This window comes from Pyrus communis, chromosome 2, assembly GCF_041283825.1.
Source record: "Pyrus communis isolate YQ-2024b chromosome 2, ASM4128382v1, whole genome shotgun sequence".
NCBI classification, from domain to species: domain Eukaryota; kingdom Viridiplantae; phylum Streptophyta; class Magnoliopsida; order Rosales; family Rosaceae; genus Pyrus; species Pyrus communis.
This window is the reverse complement of record NC_142566.1, coordinates 8,984,960-8,992,877: the sequence shown is the minus strand read 5'-3', so window position 1 is coordinate 8,992,877 and position 7,918 is coordinate 8,984,960.

Here is a 7,918-nt window from a genome sequence, read left to right as displayed (position 1 = left end):
CCAAAATAAGCACAAAGAAGGTGCTATGCATGTGTGTACGTTGAAGATCCATTAAATCATGCCTTGCGCGTTTTAATGTTTAATATCTCTAAAGTTCATTTATGCGCTTATTATTATTAGTTCTCTTGACTTTAGTTTTTCCATATCCTTTCTTTCATAGCTCATACCCTAGCCTATCGTTATAACCCTTGTGTAGACTTTTGATCTTTGGTGTTGCATTGATTTACATTAGTGGAGAGATGATATGAAGAGCAAGGTTATGGTGAAGGGAAAATATGAGATTTATGTGGGATTTCTATTGACTAGCATGCATATACAATTCAAAATTTATATACGAAAACAACGGAAGCATGTCATCAATTAATATCAAAGCTCTAGTCATGAAAATCCCCTTCAAGATTCATAGGTTTATTTATGATGCATCAAAAACAATTTATTGAAGAACAAAGTTTAGGAGTAGTTTTATACCTCTTGATCTAGATCTTAGACCAAGGATGGACCACCTCCAAGCTCTTTGCTCCTTGAACTCCTTGAGCCTAGCCTTCCTCCTTGCCTTCTCCACTTTGTTGAGAATGAGTGCTCCTAGGTTCTCTTCAAGTTTCCAAAATTGAAAACCTCTAAAGATCCTCACCCACTAGTGTAGTGAGAAGGATGAAGGAATAACCAAAGGGGTGATAAAATGATTAGCTAAAATCCCCCTATGGTGGCCGGCCCTTTGAGTGTTAGAGAGTTATTTTCTTTTCTCCTTTTTTGTTTTGAACACACAAAAAACCCTTATGAAACTTTCATTATAAAGTTCCTTTTATAACATAAAGAAACAAGTCAACAATTGACCTTCTCTCTCCCTCTCTTTGGCCGGCCTTCTTAGTGTTGTTTGGGCCTTGGGCTTTTATTATTTCAAGTCATCCAATGCTTGAATAAAAGCCCAATGGGTTTAGGCCCAATGGGCCCAATTAAACCCGAACATTTCTTTAAGCCCAAAACGATCTTTTATCGCTTTTATGATTTCTTTAGACTTTCTAAATTAATCACAACACTTAATTAATCCAATTAATTATTTCCATCATCCATTAGTTACTCACTACAAGAGTGTATTGGTGAACAATCTTTTAGGTTCTAATTAGCAAGGCAGTGAGGTGATTGGCACCAATCCAATTGATTATATTTAATCCATCCACTTAGTGAATTAAAACTTACTTTTAATTCACCTTCTTCTTTGATGACTACATTTAATCATCTAGAAGAACTCACAAGCCATGAGTGACATCTAAACATATATCATGGCTACCCAAGCTAATGTAGAAGTTCATTCAGAGAACCTATTCAGTTGGAATTACAATGTAATTCGATCCTTCTCTAAAACAATACTCTCAATTACATCACTGGGGTATGGATATACTATGTCAAACCCCTAATGTGATTATGCTTTCTTATATGATTCAATTGAGTCGCACAGGAACGTTTTTCCTTTATTACGCTCGAGACTTCGGCCGAAGATTCCCGAATCATATCTCAGAGTATTCTTCCTCTCATAACGAGGATAAGAGATTCCTTGTTGATCATTCACATGCCTACATGTTTAGATACCTTAACCCCAACAATGCCGTGGACACTCCAATGGAATGTTGTTTGACATGATCAAAGATCAAGGACCTAACCATTAGACATCTATGATGTCTCAGGTCAAAGGATTACTTACATTATTCCAACCTTCAGAGTTACTTGCTTGACATGTGAGTAGACCTCCATGCAAGTACTCTCGTTCGATTGTGTTCAGTGAACTCATTCCCTTAATGAGCACCTACATACTTGTCTTAGTGTCACTACATGAATGGGATGAGACTTTCCATCCTTCCATTTGAAGCAGACATAGTATGTACCGGTCTATGCATTGTCAGTATCCCTCCGACAATCCTATGACCAGGAACCTTTTTGGACATAATGGTTATGAGAAGAAGGTCTCTGTAGTCTAATCATCATTAGATTACTTCTTCCATCAATCCATTGTCCATGGATTCATTATTTAGGACATATTTCGTTCATTGAGATAGTCCTAATTAGTATCTTTGCCTTCCGATGTATAAGAGTCATATATACATCATTACATTGTCCTGAAAGGTTTCTTCCAAAGATTGACTTTCAGGGCATATTTCCAACATATGGGGCTTTATATTGCTTATCATGATTTGAGTGAAACACTTTGCCCTTTAATGTGTGATTTCTTTCTAAGTGATATTCATGGCAGAGGATTTGAAGTGGAAGCTTTGGTTTGCATATACCTATCCGGGTTGAGTAAGTTGTATTGATATTGGTTATTTCACACATTACACTTGAGAATGTCGTGTAAGGTTTGGTTAGTTTCATTTGGAAAAATGTTTAATTCTCTTAAGTTTGGTGACCGTTTTTAGATTGCATTGAGCCTAATTTAAGGAAGGTCTATTGTTTTCTTGATGTCTTTTATTTTTGTTTTGCTCGAGGACTAGCAAAAGCTAAGTTTGGGGGTATTTGATAGGTGCATTATTTATCATATTTTCATGTTAATTATCCCTAAGTTTTGTTAAGGAATTGATTATAATAGAGCCTTATTACTTTCCTTTTCTCAGTTTCAGCCATTCTGCGCACTTAGAACGTTTTTTGTGATAATTCAACTTTCCGGAGGAGTTTTGATGCAAGGCCAATTCGAGAAGGAATCTAAGAGGCTTATGATTGTTGTATCCAAATTTCATAATTTTCCATAGAGCCATTCACTCCAGTTTTACAAATCAATTCCACAGAAGTTGTTTTCCCGTCAGAATTGTGCAGCTATGGAAGAATGAAGATTTGAAGGCTTTTCCGATTTTTCCAAGTGACTTGCAATATATTCCTGGAAAGATAAGGGATAAATCTATGTTTCTCGTATTTTTACAGATTTTCCTAGAACATCAATCGACCCCAAAACTGGCGTGCAAGACAGATGACATGTTTCCTAAGCCAAGAAGGATTCTTTCCTAGTTAGTGTCATTAATTGTTTAGGAGTTTGTTTTATTTAGAAGAGTTTCTCCCAGACTTTTAGGATTTTCTAGTATAAATAAGGTCCCTAAGCTCTCTCTAAGATAACCCATCCATCCCCCTACATCTCCTATATTTCTCCACACCATACTACCATTCACGATCTCCATAATTTGTGAAGAAGAGCTTAGGGACGTGCTTTGCCATGGATTTCGGGTTCTATCTTTCTTTCATTTTTATTTCTATGTGTAACTAAGTTATTTTCTAAGGTTTATGATGAAGCCATGACATGAATATTTGCGAAGTACTTTGTTGATTATTATCCGATTATATGCCATGTTATATTCTTAATCTTTGTGGGTATTTTATTCTGGATTCGAGTTTCTAATGACTGATCACCTTTAGGAATTTTGCATCTAGATAGTTAGATAAATCTATGAGGATGACCAATCAATTAGGTTTATTGGAACTAAGATTAAGACGAGTAGACAAACTAGTGAGGATGACCAATATCAAGCTAGTTATACTTGGTTGACATGATTCTTCTATGCTTAATGGGTTTTTATGTGTTTAATTGTATTCTTAACCAATAGGATATAATTATCATGTGGAAATACAAGAGTTGATGCCTGACCACAGATTAATTCATACCTTAGAAAGAACAACCTCTAACATTGGCATGGTAATTGGATAGTAGTTGGCTCGAAGAAAAGTAAATAGGATTGTTATTGGTGGATTCATAACCTTAGACTTCCATTGTTTCTCAATTTCTTCTTGTGTCGCATGTTTATTTTAATTAATTGCCTTTTCTTTTTCATGTTAATTATAGTTTTAATTAATTATTCAATTCAATATATCGTTTGTTTGTTTAATTAAGTCTAGCATGATTAATCGGTTAAATTGGTGTTAAAGCAATTCCATGGGATCGACCTCGTATTTGCATATATTACTAGAATTGATTCATGACTTTCGAGTTTAATTTGGTTTAAATTAATCTATTATTTAGGTTAGTTTAAATATACATCAATCCCGCCTAGAGTTAGCGTAAAACAGGTGAAGGAAATGAGCAGCCATAAACTATACAATGAGGCTGCCAAAGTAGGGAAGAGGGTCATCAACCCTAAATACTATGCCAGACATGACGAAAGTGTATGTAGCCTTGGGCATTCCTCTTAAGTATCGTGAGTACTGAGTGGCAATGACTGCTTAGTTCTCTTCGTCAGGAGAAAAGTAGGCTACCTCAAAAGGGTTATATCAAAAGGGTAAAGAATGGAGTATTTGCTCGTCCAATTACCATTATTGAGCTTGAGGGTGGAAAGAAGAGGTCATCGCTGCCAACTCAAGAGTCGCAAGTTGAGAACAAGCCCATAATTTCCTCTGTTGCTTGGGGGTTTGGGCATTGCTGAAAAACTTGTCATTTATATGTCTTTTCCCAATCCCCCAATAGGAAAAAGGAAGTTACCGAGCCTGGGCATTGAAGCCTATTACTCCGAAAGAGGCTAGAATTTTAGCTGATAAGAGTGCCCAGTGCAGAAGTTCTTTGTTTCCCCCGGTATCTGGGTTGGCATTGAGGCATCTGTCTATAGCTTAGTCCAGCTCGGTTCCAAGAGGCTCACTGTTGCGAGGAGTTAGAAGGTGGATTCGTCTGCTAAGGGGCAGCTAAACCTATTTCTATTTTCACTGCCGTGCATGTTGAGAATGAGAAAACTAGTTTCGAGGGTGGTTCTATAAGATCCATAGAGTTTAAAAGAGTTCCCTAAAGTTTATATTCTACTCAAAGATGACCTGTTCGAGAACACTGCTGCTTGTGCCATGTTTGTTGAGAGTGTTGCAAAGGCAGTTCACTCGGTTTCCTTCGTGAAGCGTCCTCCTAAAGAGATGAGAGTCTTCTAGATTGCCACAATGCAAAAAACTTTGATCTTGGCTGTTAAGGCTATACTCTTGATTATGATGTGGTTCATGCTGCGAATGAGGCTGAGGTGGTGATGGCAGTCAAAGCTCGTTCAGCTACAAAAAATATTGAAAAGTTGAAGTCTGAAGTTTGAACTTGCCAGTTTGATGAGGTCTAGTGTTCAAGCCCCTTTTATCTATAGCTGGAAGCTATTGCCAAAAAGTTAAGAATAGTTTTAGTTTATGGCGTCTCAAAGGCTGCTAGAAGATGCACATAAGAATATTGGCCTCTTTCCGCTAAAGATCCAAGACTTTAAGTGCGTCAATTCGAACCTTTATTCTTCTAGCTTCGTTGAGGATAAGAACTTACATTTATGTCACTAAGATTGGTCGTCTCGAGAAGGTTATCAATGAGTTTAAGTCCAAGGAAAATGAGCTGTTATTGAAAACCTGAAAGAGAAGTTAGGGGAGCTGCAGAGCAACCACGCTGGATTTATTGAAGATAATGAACAGCTGGTGAATAAGAAGGTTGGTCATAAAAGTGTCTTTGCTCGTGTGTAGGCCAAATTCTACAAGCTGGGTTATGTTGATCATCTTCAGGGAAGACTATCAGATTACGAGTTTTCTAAGAGCTTCAAAACTTTCTCCATTTATCAGGAAGACCTACTTGATTTTTCCTTGAGGTTTCCGTTGATAAGCGAAAGATGAGGCTTCTTAAGCCGAGGCAGCTAAAGATGAAGCAGTGGAAGGTGTTGCTGCTACTAGCTAAAGGTGGCATGGTGGCTAAGGAGCTGGGAGTTGTTCAAGCTGCTAATAAGTAGTCTTCTAGTTTGACTTAGAAACTTTTTATTTTCTGTCTAGACTTTTTCTCTTTTTATTTAGCTTTGTTGAACCTTGTTGGCCTTAGAGCCGGTTTATCAATTTGCTAGGATTTTAATAAAATGAGCTTTCGTGAAAAGGGCTTAAGCTAAATTTATTTTAACAAAAAATTATGCTAGGATTTTAATAAAATGAGCTTTCATGAAAAGAGCTTAAGCTAAATTTATTTTAACAAAAAATTATGTTATAACTTTATTTAATGAAAAAAACTTAAATTTTAATGGAAATACCCTTAAATTTTAATAAAGAAGACAAAAGAACATAAATTTTAATGAAAAGGACACAATTTTAATACCAAAAATAAATAAATAAATAAACCCTTACGTAGTACACTGTTAATGAAACTGAACAATACTACATTGTTTATGAAACTTAACAGTACTACATTATCTATGAAACTGAACGGTAATATACTATTTATGAAACTGAACATTATTTATGAAACTGACCGGTACTACACTATTTATAAAACTGAATGGTACTATACTCTTTATGAAACTAAATGGTACTACACCATTTACTGGTCCAGATTCATAAATAGTGCCTAGTAATTAGTTTACTTTCATAAATAGCGCCTAGTTATTGAGTCATGTTTCATAAATAGTGTATAGTAATCAGTACAGTTTTATAAATAGTGTCTCATTCTTTGTTCAGTTTCATAAATAATACATCGTTCTTGGTCTACGTACATATATAGAGTCTAGTTCTTGGTCATGCTTCATAATATAGTGTCTAGTTCTTGGTCATATTTCATAATATAGTGTTTATTTCTTGGTCCAGTTTCATCAATAGTGTATGGAAATACTACACTATTTCTGAAATTGAACATGAGCACTACCTATTTTCTTCAACATAACACGAACACAATTTCTAAAATTGAACATATATACATGCAAAAAAAATGACATTAAATTTTGTTGTTTCTTCCCATTTTTTGGGTGCTTATGGAATTTCATCTCATGTTAAAGCAAACAGCAACATTAATTTAAATTTTGAAAAACTGATTTCTTCATTTTTTTTGTTCTTCTTTAGTTGCGCAAAGGTACAAAAAGATGAAAATCAACTTACTTATTCCTTTTATATGTTACGTTACCAACATTCACAGAGTAAAAGTCATGAGGGAAGACTAAAATTTTGAAGCTCAATTGGGTTTTAGTGATTAAGTTTAAAATACGACTCGCCACAAACACATTAATCTCCAAGACATCAAATGATATGAATTACAAAAAGTAGGAATAAAATGAGCTCTAACACAGTAAGGAGCAAAAGATAAGCCAATATTCGTGCAAATGGTTATCTGCAAGTGCAGCCCCATGAGATTTAGTTTTGTATGTTCACAGTTCAATGACAATGACTCTTCCTTGCTTGAAGAAATAGACAGATTACTTCCAAATATAAATGCACACATATATGTATATGTATATGAATATATTTAGGATTAGAGCATATAAATTTGCTGATCTGTTCACTAATTATTATTTGGTTTATAGGATGGGTACTTTGACTCTCTGTACATTAGTTCATGCATTGAAGCCTCCAGAATGTGTGGATTCAGTATGTCTTTCCACTTCACCAGCACAGTATGAAGTGTTCTTCTTTGGACTTTATCTGATTGCTCTGGGGATTGATGGCATCAAGGCATTTGGTTTGTCCTTTTGGGCGGACCAGTTTGATGGTATAGATAAAATATAAAGAGTAAAGAAGGTGTTTGCATTAATATTTAGACTTTGGACTTAAAGGAAAGAAAGCCCAAAAGAACCAAAGAAATGAGACTTGCCCAAAGCCCAGCACCAAGCCCATCCATCCATCTCAAAGACAATATGACGGCCCCTCATTAATGTAAAGGTTAGGTGCTTACAAGGGAAGTGACAATAAATGGAAATCAACCTATTCTCAGCCCAAAAGCACTTTCTAAATAGCAGAACATGTAAAAAAGGTGATGACCCACTAAAGTGCTTTCGGGCAAAGCTTACAACAGCCAAGATCATTGCCTATAAAAAGGAAAATAGGGCCGAGAGACAAGGATACTAAACCAATCAAACAAACAAACATACAAACTCTGCTCTCAAGCCAGATTTGCATCTAAAGGTTGTAATCAGCCCAGACCTCAATCCTTTTCAGGATCATTCCCTACAAAAGCCATCTTTTGTCTAGTTTAAAG